The sequence below is a fragment of the Mastomys coucha genome, unplaced genomic scaffold, assembly GCF_008632895.1.
Source record: "Mastomys coucha isolate ucsf_1 unplaced genomic scaffold, UCSF_Mcou_1 pScaffold6, whole genome shotgun sequence".
In the NCBI taxonomy this organism is placed as follows: Eukaryota; Metazoa; Chordata; class Mammalia; order Rodentia; family Muridae; genus Mastomys; species Mastomys coucha.
The window spans coordinates 9,582,503-9,598,270 of NW_022196912.1; the positions used below are offsets into that span (position 1 = coordinate 9,582,503).

The 15,768-nt window shown below is 46.9% G+C and overlaps 1 pseudogene; it reads left to right on the plus strand.

Annotated features, from left to right (window-relative positions):
* The first annotated feature begins 12,532 nt into the window (after positions 1-12,532).
* LOC116080454 lies at positions 12,533-13,351 on the plus strand (annotated as a pseudogene).
* The last annotated feature ends 2,417 nt before the right edge of the window (positions 13,352-15,768 follow it).

A 15,768-nucleotide genomic window follows, 5' to 3' on the forward strand; every position in this document is an offset into this window, starting at 1 on the left:
CTCCACTGCTGAGCCATCTCTCCAATCCACGTCCTCCACTGCTGAGCCATCTCTCCAATCCACGTCCTACACTGCTGAGCCATCTCTCCAATCCACATCCTACACTCTTCAGAGCAATTCCAAGACACAGAACTACATCTCCAACAAGCCTCAGGAGTGGAGAGTCCCTCTGCTGGGGATGGGAGGGGGATGAAGCAGTAGAAGCAGAGAAAGGGTGTTTTCTGTATGCAGGCTGGCAGCCATCACACTTAAACGGATACTGAGCTCCAAAGTTCTGCAGGCTTCTTATGCTTCTTGCAACTCCTTCCATTTGTAGTTCTTCTTCCAAATCTGGGGTATGATTTATCTCACTAATACTTGGTCCCCAATGCAACAGTATTGGAAGGACAGTGGAACCTTCAAGAAAGAAGTATTTGGGTCATGAGAGCACTGCCTTCAGAAGGAATGCCTACCTCAAGAGAGTGGGCTAGGTCCTCGTGGGAAAAAAGTAGTTCTGTGTGCAACACTCACAGCCTCCATTTGTGCTCCCCCCAGGTGATGTCACCAAACCCTCTTAGCCAGAAATCACACAGAGTGGGCTACTTGGTTCTGGTGTCTGAGCTTACCCATCTGTAACCAAGATAAACCTCTTTACTTTATAATTATTCCACCTCAGGTATTTTGTCATAGAAACATAAAACAGACTCAGATGGGGCTGGAGAGATGGCTTAGTAGTTAAGGGCAGGCATACTGCTCATATAGAAGACCTAAGTTCAGTTTCTAGCACCCACATAGGGTAGCTTGCACCTCATATAATTTTAGCTAGTTCCTAAGGATCTATACTCTATTCTGGACTCTGCAGGCACCTGCCCTCATACATATATCTATGCATGCATGCACGCACACACACACAAATATACACACACAATTGTTCACATAATTAAAAATGAAAATAAATCTTAAAAAAGAAGAAACAGGCTAAGATACATCCTTTTATTTTTCATTGCATTTATTTATACATACATACATATATATACATATACTTATACACTTTTAAGGTGTGTGTATACACACACATACATGCACACATGCACATATATAGATCAGAGGACAATTTTCAGGAATTGGTGTTCTCCTTCCACCATATGAGTCCTAGGGATTGAACCTGGGTCCCCAGGCTCAGTGGTACCTCCCTGGACTATATGATATATTCTAAGAGACAAACAACCATGAACCAGATAGGGAAAAAAAAGATGTTCAGTTAGCATCCAGGAACTCCATATTCACAGCTGTTATGGCCTGAACCCAGGTGTGCCATCTCCACATGCTGCCGCTAATAGACTGGGGTGAGATCCGCCCAACCTCAGCCTCCACCCAGGATGAATGAGAACAGTGGGAGGGTGTGGGGGTGAAGTTCCTGACCCTGGGCCTTAGGCTGGCTAAGGGCTCGCTCTGCCTCTCTGAGGCCCCTTCTTCAGCCTTACTGTCTCTGTTCCAGGGCAGTACCGATTCTAAGCTGTTGATTAATTCATAAAGGATATTCCAAAAATATCATCTGAGAGTCAGGACCCTGGCTTCCAGATCTGGGGTGAGGGGAAGTTAGGAAGGAGATTGGCCAGAGCAGCTCTGGCTGGGATGCGGCAGGCTCAGCCTCCAGAATAATAGAGCTATGAGACCCAGACCAGCCTGAGCTGACTAGACTGACCAGGCCTTCACCAGGCTTCCTCTCAGGAAAACCCCATTCTGCCCTTAGCCAGTGGGAGAAAGAAAACAGGAAACACATGTTCTTAAAGGGACTCTGGGCACCTAGACTCAAGATGCCCTCCAGGGAGTCTGCGCCCTCCACAGGGTTGGGGGTGGGGTTTTTACTTCGCCTGGGGACCTGCCCCATCAGCCCTTGAGGAAGAGATACATCTGTCAAACATATACAAGAACACCAATACTGTAGGCAAGATCTCTGTCTTCTTACTAATTCCTGTGTAACCTTGAGCAAGAAGCTCAGCCTCTCTGGGCCTATGTTTCCTCTCTCTCTGAAAAATGGAGGCTACCGTTGCTTTTCTCTGCTTTACATCCTCACTGGCTTTGCACAGTATCACACACATAGAAACAAGTGGGAAGGCCAGGGAGTCTTCCCATGCTCCCCGCCCCTTCCTGCAAGTTCTAAGTTCCAGGATGCCTCCTCCGATTGCCCCAGAGCAGCGACTTACCCATGATGGCCCCTCTGCCGTTCATCCTCTGCTTCTGCTCTGTCAGAGGCCTGGCATTCTCCTCATCGGGTATCTGGTCATCTTGTCACAAACTCAAAAGCACCTTGAGGTCTGGCAGCCTGGTTACTCTTTGTGTCCCTCCTTTCGGCAGCAGGTGGTAAGAAGCCCTGGCTAGAGGTACAGAGAGAGCATGTCCTGACATACCTGAGCCCCACCCACACTTCTTCCTTTGATCCAGTCCTGACTGATGAGGACTTCTGGATTTGACCATCATAGTCGCTGGGCCCAGGTAACAGAGCCCAGAGGAGAGCAACCTAAAGTGGATTCCAGGGTCTTGTAGAAGAGACTTGGCAGGCACTCAGGATGCCTAAAGTTTTAAGAGTATGGTGTGTGCACTAGTTCGTTGAGAGTGTCCACCTGTACCATCCATTTTCCCTCAGGAGCATCCTTAGTTTTTCCTCTTAGAGCTGGGCCTGGGACCAATAACTTATCAAGCAGCTTAAAGAAGAGCTAGGAGTGGCTGGGCAGTGGTGGCGCGTTCCTTCAATGCCAGCACTCAGGAGGCAGAAACAGGTGGGTCTCTGTGAGTTTGAGAGCAGCCTCATCTACAGAACATGTTCCAGGAGAGCCGGGGCTACATAGAGAAATTCTGTCTCAAACAAACAAACAAACAAACAAACAAACAAACGAGGTGAACCAAGAGGCTTCCTGGGGAGCGAGCATCTCAGGCTACGAGCTCAGCTCTATGAACAGAATGGAGCTGCTGAAAGCATGAAGATGGTGGGTGGGAGCCTGGTCCTCACCGCGGAAACATAATCTAAGCCAAGGAAGCGAAATGAGCTTGTACCTCCTGTCTCCCTCTCCTGTCTGACCGCTGGATGCAAAGGACTCTGAGCCCATAAGGAGAGCAGAGTCACCAAGTGCAAGAGTCTGGGCCCCTGAGGCACCACATGGCTAGCTTCCTCCCAGCCAGGAGCCCACACCAGATAGTACAGTGAGAATTGGCCTCTGTGGTGTTCAGCCAGGAAATGTGAGGATCTGTTTGTTTTACCAGCAAACAATACTGTGAAGTGAGTACCTAATGGAGGCAAGACTGCAGGAAAAATGGCCCGACACTTCTAGTATCTTCTGACCCATCTCCAACGTGGGCTTTGGACTGTGGTTAGGTTCCCTCGCTTCAATTGCCGTAAGTGTGCCATGTCAGAAACAGAGATGAATGTGTTGGTGTCCTTTCATGATGTCAGCATGTGTTGAATAGCAAGAAATCCACAAGGTACAGCTGTTTGACTGGCAGGATGTCAGCAAGTAGCCTCGCTTGCCTTGATAGCTCTGGCCAAGGCAAACACCGGTTCTTTTTACTATAATCTTAATTACTAATATTAACTTTCAGATCACACATCACACAAACACATGGGCACACACACACACACACACACAGCTTTAAAAAGAAATCCACAGAAGTGTTCAAGAGATTTCAAAAGAGACCAGAGAGGCATGGAAACATATCACAAAGAGTCTCCATAGGGGAAGACAATGGACCAAGATGGGAGGTCTGCTGAGTGATCACTGGAGCCCCACTGCTGATAGGTCAGAGGTTTGAGCAGAATTCCAGAAAAAGGAGTCCAAATGCAGAGGCAGCACAGGACTGTGGAGGCTGGAGGAGGAGAGGGCAGAGCAGGTCTGGATATCTGGACAGACAGAAGGCCCAAAGAGACAAGCAGGAAGATAGGCAGATGACAAGTCAAGTAGGCTGCATCAACAGTGGGGACCAAAGTAAGCTGAGGTCCTGGAACAACTGGGACTTCTGTCTTTTAGGCCCTTGACACACCCTCTGCATGAGCTGGGTGGCCAGGTGGCAAGCTGATGGGGCCATGGCTATTAAAAAGTTAAGTGTCCTCCTCTTTTGGGGTCCTTTAAGGAAGTTGTACCTTTTCCAGTCTGTTTTTCTTGACATGATTTTAATACGTCATTGGTTCTTGTAGTCTCGATTTGTTCTAGAGTGATACCCAAGAATAAGTTGTTTATCACTCTTTATCAGGTTGTCGATTGGTCCAATAAATGGTGCTGTTCACGTGTCCACCTCTTCCATCCTCAGAATGGAATCAAGAGCTGTGTGCAAAGTGGATTTTCTTGGGCCAAGGAATAGTCTGAAAACTACTATTCTATACAATAGAGAGTAAGTCAAGGCAGGGCATGTGTCATGTGGGCCCTAGTGGGGGAAGCTCTAAGCCTGAACATTGGGTGCATTTGTCCTTGCTTTACCCATCTTCCTATTCTCATCCTAACCCCACCCAGGCTGGCCATGATGACCTGTTTAGCAGGCTTCTGGTTGAAAACTGTCTATTCCAGCTGTTAGCAGCTTTCTTCTAGGGCTTCTCCACTCTGCTTTGGGGCTCCCTAGGACGCAGTCCCTCTTCTTCCCTTTCTGGGTACTACCCCTTCCTTTCTCAGAGGTCACTGAGCTCCAGAGGCCAGATGAAGCCTGCCTATATAACAGGCTCACAATGATACAATGCCTCCATGTTACAGCCTGTCTGTGCCTTGTCCATTTGACAGGGAGCAAACTTATGGTATAGGCACTGGACCACCAACCTGCCTCTCTGTACCTGGTGTTATGATCCCATTTTATAGATAAGAAGACCTAGGAATCCAAGAGTGAAGCCTGTGCTCTGACATCACTATGTCACATTGCCTAGAAGCCATAGATGTTCAGGAAATGTGTTCAGCAAAACAGATGCAGCAGATTGACTCCCAGTTGCAAATGAAACCCCCTAGTGTAAGGGGGTTCTGTGGTATTCTGAGGACGCTCCCTGAAGAACTGTCCTGGCTTACCTACCAAGGTTCTCAGAGTGTGTATGGTGTGTACTTATATGTATGTGTGTGTCCTACATAGTGATGGGTTTGATCTCAGTGGGACGCGGCAGCAGACACCAGGCCCAGACAGTTCCACGTGTAAGAGGTTTAATTGGGAGGGGGTAGGGGGGTAGCGGCGCAGAAAGAGAGAGGAGAGAGAGAGAGGGAGAAATGGAGGAATTGTCTAATATATACGGGTTGTGACGTAGTAGGTCCAGGTAAAGGTGGGAGTTGAACCCAATGGATTCTGGGAATATGGTGGCCGTTGTCCTGGCAACAGGTCTGTGGACCCGCCCATATATCTGCCGCAGGTTCTGGATGCTAACACATAGGCCTGGTAAGGGAAGTACAAGGAGAGATTTGTGGTGCTAGCTAATAGAGAGAAGATACAAATATGTATAAATTGTCTTAGGGTTCCATTGCCATCAAGAGACACCATGACCATGACAACTCTTATAAAGGACATTTAATTAAGGAAAGTTTACAGTTTCAGAGGTTCAGTCTACTAATCATCATGGTGGGTCACATCAGGCAGACATGGTGCTATAGGAGCCTAGAGTTCTACATCTTGAACTGAAGGCAGCCAGAAGGCCGGCTTCCACATTGGGCAGAGCCTGAGCTCAGGAGACCTCAAAGCTCGCCTACACAGTGGCACACTTCCTCCAACAAGGCCACACCTCCTAATAGTGCCACTCCCTATGGCCAAGAATTCAAACCACTACACACATACATATATACATATGCATATATATATATACATATAAAGTTTTATATGTATATGAAACTTTAAATTTTCTAGTAACTTCATTTAAAAAGGAAACAGAAAAATAAAAAAAAATAAAGAAACATTATAAATTAATTCATCCCAACACTTGGAAGACAGAGGTAGGTGAATCTCTGTGAGTTTGAGGCCAGCCTGGTCTACAGAGTAAGTTCCAGGACAGCCAGAGCTACACAGAGAAACAGTCTCAAAAACAAAAAACAAAAAACAACAAAAAAAACCCCTGCCAGGCAGTGGTGGCGCACGCCTTTAATCCCAGCACTTGGGAGGCAGACGCAGACAGATTTCTGAGTTCGAGGCCAACCTGGTCTACAGAGTGAGTTCCAGGACAGCCAGGGATACACAGAGAAACCCTGTCTTGAAAAACCCTGTCTCGAAAAACCAAAAAAAAAAAAAAAAAAAAAAAAAAAAAAAAAAGGTTAAAAAAAAAAACCAAAAACAGAACAAAACACCCTAATATCTTCCATTTGAGCAACTCTATAAGAAATGCTATCATTTTAAACATGTAACCAAAGTAAAAAAGAAGAAAGAAAGAACGATCTTTTTTATTTGTTGTACTAAAACTACCAAGTCCAATGCACTCCTCGCTGCTCTTTTGTACAGCACAGTTCCGGTCTGGGCAGCTGAGGTCAGGCTGACCCTGAGACCAGGTTCTAGAAGTCTCAACATGGTGCCTCCGGACGCTCTGGAAAACTCAGATTGTCAGGTCTTGCTTAGCAAAGCACCAGGAAAGTCTGTAAGTAGCAGGCAAGGAAATCCATGCTACATAAACACAAACTGCTATGTGTTAAGATCCAGGGAAAGCGGCAGACAGTTTTAATCTGCTGCAAACCCAGCATGTGTTTGTACTTTTCTAGTACAGTAGGCCCTGTGAGGAGGAGGCCCGTAAACAGCTCAGAGAGCAAAAGTGTCCCAGTGCTCTCCACACAGCTGCACCTCCTTCCCCAGACCCTCAGGTTACAAGCAAGCCCAGATTAAACCAGAAAGATTTCACGACCAAGGAGCACAGTCTAGGAAATGTGAGGGGGAGGTGGGAATTGGAGCAAAGAGCTAGGCCAGGAAATTGTTGCCAGCTGTGGTATGTGAGCACCAAAGATGGTAGACACCTTGAGTCCTGCCCTATGTCATCTGGGCTCCGAGTCAACACGCAGGAGAGGAGCCCCCAAAACTTAAGCTTAGCAACTGAAAATGGCCCACAGGAGGCCAGGCCAACATTGCCATGGTAGGATCTGAGTAGATCGCTCAGCAGGACACCTAACTTTTAAAGCTTTGCATCACCACCTTGAAATCCTTCACTTTTGAACTATAGGCTTATATTTTCATCTGTCACCGAGCCCTGCAAACTGTGCATCCAGTCAAGGGTAGAGGCAGACTCAGGCGACACTAAGGCCTTCCTGCCCAGGACTCACACAGGGGAAGGGCTGGGTGTACTATTTATTCCCTGCAAGTCACTCAGGAGAGCCAAGCCCTGGGGAGTAGCACTCGGATGCTGTGGAGTTTCCAAAGTTCAGCACAATGATCAGATCATTTAAAGAAAAATACCACAACAATTTCCTACTAGAGTTTAAGTCTTAACACCTAAAACAAAACAAACAAACAAACAACAGCACTAATTTTTAACCTACCAAAGAATGTGCTTTTAAAAGCTGTCTTCCAGCCCTTCCTGAGCCTGAGACACTTTCTCTCAGCTCAGAGGAAGGGGCCTAAGTCCTAGAGAGGTGGCTTCCAAGCCACAATCTACAAAGCTGGACTGGCAGTGGTAATGATTTGATGTTAGTGGGCCACCCCTAGATTTACCAAAGGCCTATCAAGCAGGACAGGCATTACTCCATTATATCCTGCCCCTCACATCTCAGAGAAACCACCTCAGTAATTCTTGTCTCTCCAGCCTATCTTAATCCTTCTCTCTTTGGTTAGACTACTATCACTAGTTCAAAACTGAGTTCCCAGACCTCTCATCCTAAAACAAAGATGTCTAGTCCCCCAGAAAAAGAAAAAGTACTCAATTGGTCTTTGCTTCTTTCCTTTGAGGGAAAACTTTCTGGAAAAAGTTGTCTAAATTTGCTATTTCCAGTTCTGTTTGCCTTGGTCTTCCTCTGTAGGTTTTGTAGAGTGTGTATGGGTGTGGCTCGGTGAGTACTCACATGGGAACAGTCAGAGGATTACCTCCTCCAGCATTATTCCTCTGGACCCAACCACCCAACCAGGAGAAAGGGCGTTTCTTACTAGGGACACCTATATGAGAGTGTTTCCAAAGTTCCACTGAGAGAGGAGAAGCCACTCTAAATGTGGGCAGTACCATTCCGCAGGGTCCTAGACTGAGTAAAAAGGACAAGGATAGAAAGCAAGCTAAGCATTAGTATGCAGGAGGTGATGTGACCAATGCCTCACTTGCTACCTCTGTGCCTTCCCCAGCACGGTCTCCTTGAACTGTGAACTAAAGCCCAGCCTCCTCTAGGTTGCTTTTGTCAGCAAAGGTAGCAGATGCAGTATTTGGACCACTCCTGGGCAATGCAGGACCATGTTTAATCCTTCTTCATAGCATTGGCCAATGTGGCCATGCCTTTCAGATATAGCAAATATCTAAGTGTTTCAGACCCTACAAGGATTCTTTGTTGTTGTTGTTGTTGTATGTATGTATGTATGTAGTCACTTCTTTGGACTAATTCACAATTGCCTTTCCTTTTTTCATTTATTTATTTATTTATTTATTTGAGGAGTGTGTGTACATGTGTGTGTGTATGTGCATCGTGGTACTGGGCATTCGATCGAGTGCCTCAAACATGGTAGGCAAATGCTCTCTCGCCTCTAATCTACAGCCATCCCTATGTGTGTGTATTTATCTTTTATTTTGGATATTATTTTTTAAAGATTAATTTATTTTATTTATATGAGTACACGGTAGCTGTCAGACACACCAGAAGAGGGCATCAGATCCTATTACAGATGGTAGTAAGCCACCATGTGGTTGCTGGTAATTGAACTCTGGTCCTTTGGAAGAGCGGTCAGTGTTCTTAACTGCTGAGCCATCTCTCCAGCCCCTATTTTGGATATTATAATTACATCATTTCTCCCTTCTCTTTCCTCCCTCTTATTCTCTCATACTCCTCTTTGCTCTCTTTCAAAATTCATGGCCCCTTTCCCACTCCTCCTCCTCCCTTCCTACCTCTCCCAGATCACGTCTGAGTTCATTTTCTTTCTGCTGAAGATGCTCTTAGCTGCCAGTCATCAGATGAGGAGGCTTACCACAGTCTGTGTTTCTCGAGGCACCTCTATCTCTCTTCCAGCTTTGCTTCTACACAGTCAGAGCTGGAAGTCACTCTGGCTTGGGGGCTTCATTCTAGTGTCCGTTCACTGAAGAGTCGGTTGTCTATTCATTGCTTCTTACTTCTGGCCTCTAGGACTTTTTTTGTGTTTGCTTTTCTGCATGCACTCAGCTGCCCTACAAGAAATAAGAAGAAATATGGGAGGAGGGAGGCAGCATGCTTCTGTGACCTCGGGTCAGACCAAAATCTCTTCTATGATGTTCATAGGGAGCCCTGGAGGTGACACCATATACTTGGCAGCCAGCACAGCCACGAGAACCTGAAATTTTCCCCAAGAAAGATGTTGAATCTGAACACTGAACTGCAGGACCATAGCTCTAAGGTAGAGGAGGGCAGAAAGGAGTGGAGGGAATCCTACCAGAACATTAAGAGCTACCTGTGGCCGGGCAGTGGTGGTGCACGCCTTTAATCCCAGCACTTGGGAGGCAGAGGCAGGTGGATTTCTGAGTTTGAGGCCAGCCTGATCTACAGAGTGAGTTCCAGGACAACCAGAACTATACAGAGAAACCCTGTCTTGAAGAGAGAGAGAGAGAGAGAGAGAGAGAGAGAGAGAGAGAGAGAGAGAGAGAGAGAGAGAGAGAGAGAGGCGTGGATGCTCAGAAGCCCTGATGGAAGACAGGCATGACTGCTGTAATAGGCCGTTGCTTATGGCTACTCTTCCCTCCCCCTGCCTGCAAGGTTATCCATCCCTGTTCTAAACCCTCGGGACTTGGGATGCCTCCTGGAGGAGGCACTGGATTTGCCCAATCAACTGGCACAGTACTGTGTAACTGGCCTTGGCCAATGCTGTTAGAACACGTGCCTATGTAGAAAGAACCACTACTGTTCTCATCTCTACCGTCCCTCTATACTTTCTCCTCTTTAAGGGCTGGCCTTCAGCTTGACTCCCAGACAGAACATAGGGGAATGAATTGCAAGGTGAGTGCAATGTGTACTGGGAATGAGAAACACAAGACTACATTTAAGACTCAGGCACATTTGTTATGGCAGCCTTACCTAGCACATGCTGACTGATGGTGCTCTGTCCAGTTCCTCCAGTCTCTGAGCTGAGTCTCATCCACTTGCTTGTAGCCCAGAATCTGGAGTTCCTGCTCTGCTTCTACTTTGTATGTGGAGGCCTCCCTTCCCCACAGTTCCTCCTGGGCATCAGATGCTTGGTCTGGGAACTCTGCCTTGGGCTCCGGACCAGCCAGGCCCTCTCTCCTCTTCGATGGCAACCGTTCACCCTTCTGCTTAAACTTCCCAAGCACGTTTTCAGAAAATTCCCAAACTCTTGCCCTCACTCACATGAATGGTCTATGTGCCACTCACTCCCGCAGATAGCACCGGGCATCTAGAAGAAGCCAAATTCAGGCACTTCCTCTGTCCTCCCCTTCTTTGTGATGGGGTCCCACAGGCATGTATAGGAGTGACCTCAAGGGGAATTCCTTCTACCAACTTCCATGAGATACAACGCAAGTCCTCTCAGCCAAGCCTGTGCCTCTCCTCCCAGCAAGGTCTGGGCCTACGGGGAGAGCAGCTAACTCCTTTCAAGCCAGAATTCCCTGCATCCCTGGTCATAAAAGATGCCTCTAGCTGCCATCTGTGCTGCTGCCAGAGGTCCCTCTCACTTGGGGCATGGGACTTTCTACTCTCTACGCTCACCTTCCAGGTCTCATCTCATTTCTCTGTCCACAAGGCATAGATTTCCACACCTTCATCTCACAATCCAGTTGTGAGCATCAGTTTGGAGCCCAAACACTGCCTCACCTCCCTCTCTTCTCAGGAGGGATTGTGAAAGCTCCACCCCCAGGCTGCAAGAAAGCATGATTAAGGAAGAATATTGAAAAAAAAAACCAAACACCCAAATGGTTATGATGGTAAATAGTATGTATGTGTTTTCAATTGCAAGTCTTTAACTTTTAAATTTTATAATGAAAAAAGTACTTTTCTAAAAAAAAAAAAAAAGAAAGAAAGAAAGAAAGAAAGAAAAAAAAAATCAGTTCAAAGCCAGAGATGGTGGCACACATCTGTGATTCAAGCGCTTGAAAGGCTGAGGAAGGAAAATTACAAGTTCCAGGCTAATCAGGGCTATACAGTGAGACCCTTTCAAAAAGAGAGACTGAAAGGGTAAGGGATGGGGGGGAGAGGGTGAGAGGAGGAAGGAGGAAGAAGAGGAAAAGGGGAAGTAGATGGGAAGAGGAGGAGAAGGAGGAGGAAGAAGAGGAGGAGGAGAAGGAAGAGGAGGAGGAAGAAGAGAAGGAAGAGGAGGGGGAGAAGAAGAAGGAAGAGGAGGAAGAAGAAGAAGGAAGAGGAGGAGGAAGAAGAGAAGAAGGAGGAGGAAGAGGAGGAGGAGGAAAAAGAAGGAAGAGGAGGAGGAGGAAGAAGAAGGAGGAGGAAGAGGAAGACAAGAAGACAATCATTTCAAAGTAGATTTTCCAGTTCATTCCCCACTAACACTGCTGGTGAGGAGAGACATGAAGTGGGGTGAGGGCACCAGCCAGAGCGTGGCTGACTAGTCATGTTCTCCTAATGCCAAGCCATGGCAGAGTCAGCTTTCCACAGAGCAAGCAAGGGGGTGGGGAGTGGTGGGGAGTGGTTCTGCAGTCCCAGGCTCTCATGGAAGACCTTGGGCAGACACTTCTGCAGCTTCCATCCTTGTGTCTGTCTTTGTTCCCCACTTATAGCCTAGATCCTTTGCAAACAGAAACAGCACTTGGTCATGCTCAGCTTCCCCTCTTCCTCTATATCTCAAGCCTCCCCAGGTCTGATCACCTGGAAAGAGGCAAATGCAGAAACTCTGCTAACCGCATCGGCCTTGAAATGAGTTTGCCAGTGAAAAGAACTACTCCTGTGTTCCTACCCCCGTGGTTCTTTTGGTATTGTGTTTGGGTGGGGGGTGAGGTTACAGTTTTATTTATAATTAGTATGAGGCTGGTAAAGTGAGCGTGCAGAGGTTAGAGGATTGGAGTCAGGTCCCGGGGCATACTCAGAAAATGTGTTTGCCCTCTGAAAGATCTCGCTGGTCCTAATTAAGGACAGGTTCTCAGGTATCCCAGGCTGGCCTCGAACTCCCTATGTAGCCCTTGAATTTCCAACCTTCTGATCAATACCTCCTGTGTGGTGGGATTACAGCTGTGCATCAACATACTCAGTTTTATGGAATACTGGGGATCGAACTCAGGGATTCGATCACCTAGGCAAGCAATCTACCAGTGAGCTACATTCCCAGTCCTTAAGTCACTATTGTTTTGCTTTGAAACAGGGTTTCACTATGTAGCTTCTAGTAGTTAATTCTAGTGAGTTAGAATTCTCTATGTAGACCAGGCTGGCCTTTACTGACAGAGATTAAATTTCATTTTCAGCCAGCAGAGCAGAGCTTCCAATACAGAGATCTCTTGTCAGGCATGGACAAGTGGTGCCTTTCGGTCTTGCTTGCTGGCAGACTCGCCGCCCTGGGCCGTGTGATCCGAGGGCAGAGGAAAGGCGCGGGCTCTGTGTTCCGTGCGCACGTGAAACATCGTAAGGGCGCCGCACACCTGCGTGCTGTGGACTTCGTGCAGCCACACGGCTACATTAAAGGCATCGTAAAGGACATCATTCATGACCCTGGCCACAGCACTCCCCTCGTGAAAGTAGTCTTCCGCGATTCCTACCGATTCAAGAAGCGGGCAGAGCTGTTCATTGCAGCAGAGGGGATCCACACTGGACAGTTTGTGTACTGCGGCAAGAAGGCCCAGCTGAACATTGGCAATGTTTTGCCCGTGGGCACCATGCCTGAGGGTACTATCATGTGTTGTCTGGAGGAGAAGCCTGGGGACAGGGGCAAGCTGACACAAGCCTCCGGGAACTACGCCACAGTCATCTCCTACAACCCAGAGACCAAGAAGACCCGAGTGAAGCTGCCTTCAGGGTCCAAGAAAGTCATTTCCTCTGCCAACAGAGCTGTTGTTGGTGTCGTGGCTGGTGGGGGCAGAATTGACAGGCCTATCTTAAAGGCTGGCCGTGCCTACCACAAGTATAAGGCCAAGAGGAACTGCTGGCCACGTGTGCGGGGCGTGGCCATGAATCCTGTGGAACATTCCTTTGGAGGTGGTAACCACTGGCACATTGGCAAACCCTCCACTATCAGAAGAGATGCCCCTGCTGGGCGCAAAGTGGGTCTCATTGCTGCCCGCCGGACTGGACGGCTATGTGGAACCAAGACTGTACGAGAGAAGGACTAGAGCTCAGGAACTAATAAAGTATGTCCTTTGGCCAAAAAAAAAAAGGCTACCACTCCCAGAGAAATCATTGTTTTAATTCTGTATTATCAATTTACATCTCATAAGCATATGTAATTACTCAAAACTTTACCTATGAATTAACTCCTAAGAGTCTGGAAGTGCCAAAGCCAGGACCTCCTACACAGAGGGAGTGTAAATGATGCAGTTACTTGGCCTATCCTAGTCATTATCAGTAGCCATGACAGCGGTCTGATCAAGCAGGCCCCTATTGTCGCCCATCTTACACACGATGGAAAGAAACCAAGGGAATACACAGGGCCGCCCAAAGATGTGATGAGAATTTGGACTTTACTAAATGAAGGGTTTGGTTTGGTTTTACTTCTAATAGATCATTGGCCGTCAAACTTTGGCTCATTTAATTTCTAATTAAAGCATGAATTTCAATGAATTCCCAACACAGTGTGGCCTATAGAACAGAAAGCAAGATATCCTATAATTTGAAATTTTCTAGAAGTCATGCTTAAAAAGTAAAAAGAAACGGATGAAATCAGTTCAAACAAGTCTGCCTAACTCAAGCTATTTGAGTATTCACACTACATGAAATGGTGGCGAACAATAATAGTAAGAGATTTTATACTGTTCTTGCCTTGCTTTCCCCTGTAGGCAGGTGTGCTGCTCTCTCCAGTAACTGCAGCATCTGGGAGGGAGGCTGCACTAGGGTAGGCCTGAGGCAGGTAAGCCTGGGCTATACATCAAGACCTTGTTGGAAACAAAAAAAGAGAAAGAACACAGTAGGAGAAAGGAGAGAAAGGAGAAGAGAGAGGAGGGAGGTGAAGGGAAAACAGAGATGCAGTTAAAAACAGGCACAGAGAAAGCAGGATGCAATTGAGAATCTCCATCTCTCCCGGTACCAACAATGGCCACTTAGAATCAGCCAAAATCACTGACTAGGGATAAGAAAGACCATAGAATTTACACACTCTGATTTTTTTTTTCCAGAGGATGTACAAACAGAAAGGGGCTTGAGATATATTTCTCTGTGACCACTCTAAGGAAGTCCAGCAGACAGGGCACCATTTTGTAACAGGGCTACACTAGAGCTGGCGCTAGGAGTCACTAATTCAGATAGCCATTTAATGGACAATTCTCTGCTTCTGGACCCTGTCCAGTCAGTTTTCAATTTAGACCAGGCCACCAAGGCCACCATGTCAATCAAGTATAAACCAGTGTTTGAAAGCTGAGGTGCCCCTGTCACTAACCTGCTCAAAGACCCCAGGGAAGACCTCCCATCCCTGCCTCATTCATTTAATGATGAGCATGAAAAAGAGAATCTCCCCCATGATAAAGACAAGGGAAGTTACAAATAATAACTATGACCATGTGTTCATTGAACCCATGGGCACATCTCGACCAGGACTATCCATATTCCAGGTGATCAAAATGCGTGCCTGACAAGAGATCTCTGTATTGGAAGCTCAGCTCTGCTGGCTGAAAATGAAATTTAAACATTTTTGAAATTTAAGATTTGCTGACTAGCTTATTTTACTTTATCTTCATTGTCTTTTTGTTCTGGGAACGGAAGCCTGAGGCACTATACGTGCTAATGCACTGCATTCACCTCGTAATAGGGGCTCACGAAGCTGCTCAGGACGGCCTTGAATTCACTGTGTAGCCCAAGCAGGTCTTGAACTTGTGATCTTCAGCACTTCAACCCACCCCACAAATAGCTGAGCCTGCCTCACCATCTCAGTTTCATTTCTACACTTTCTTACAAAACAACAAACCCAGAATTGTCTATCTCTGGGCCAGTTAACACCACCAAGCGCAGTTTAAGAAAGAAAACCCGATTAGAGCATCATGAAGCAGTACTGCCATCTGGTGGCAGCCTCAATCCAAGCGGGTTCCCCAGGAGGACAGGATCAGCTTCTGGAATGTTTTTCAAAATGTGCTCTCTGACCCACAGAGCTTGTTAAAAAATGCACATTGCTGGGCCCTATAGAGCCTGAGTCTCCGTGACAGACACCAAACATCCCCACTTAATTGAATTTCCCAAGTGATCTTCATGCACAGTAAAATCATCAATCTAAAGGATTTGTCTAATTGATGCAAGCTGAGAAAATTCAGAGGCAGCAAATGGTATAGGACTCATTTTCCCTAATGCTAAACAGAGAGAAGATTGCTATCCTCTGAGTCTGGTGGGCTCCATGGAGTTGGTTTATGTAGAAATAACACCCAGTGCATAGTATACAAACCTAAATCCCTTCTCTCTGTCTGTCTGTCTGTCTGTCTGTCTGTCTGTCTGTCTCTCTCTCTCTCTCTCTCTCTCTTTGATGAAACCCTGAAACCCTGTCATCGGGTACCTGTAGCTCCCCTCCCTTGTCACCCCAGCCCAACTCTGTCCCCTTCACATCTGGATC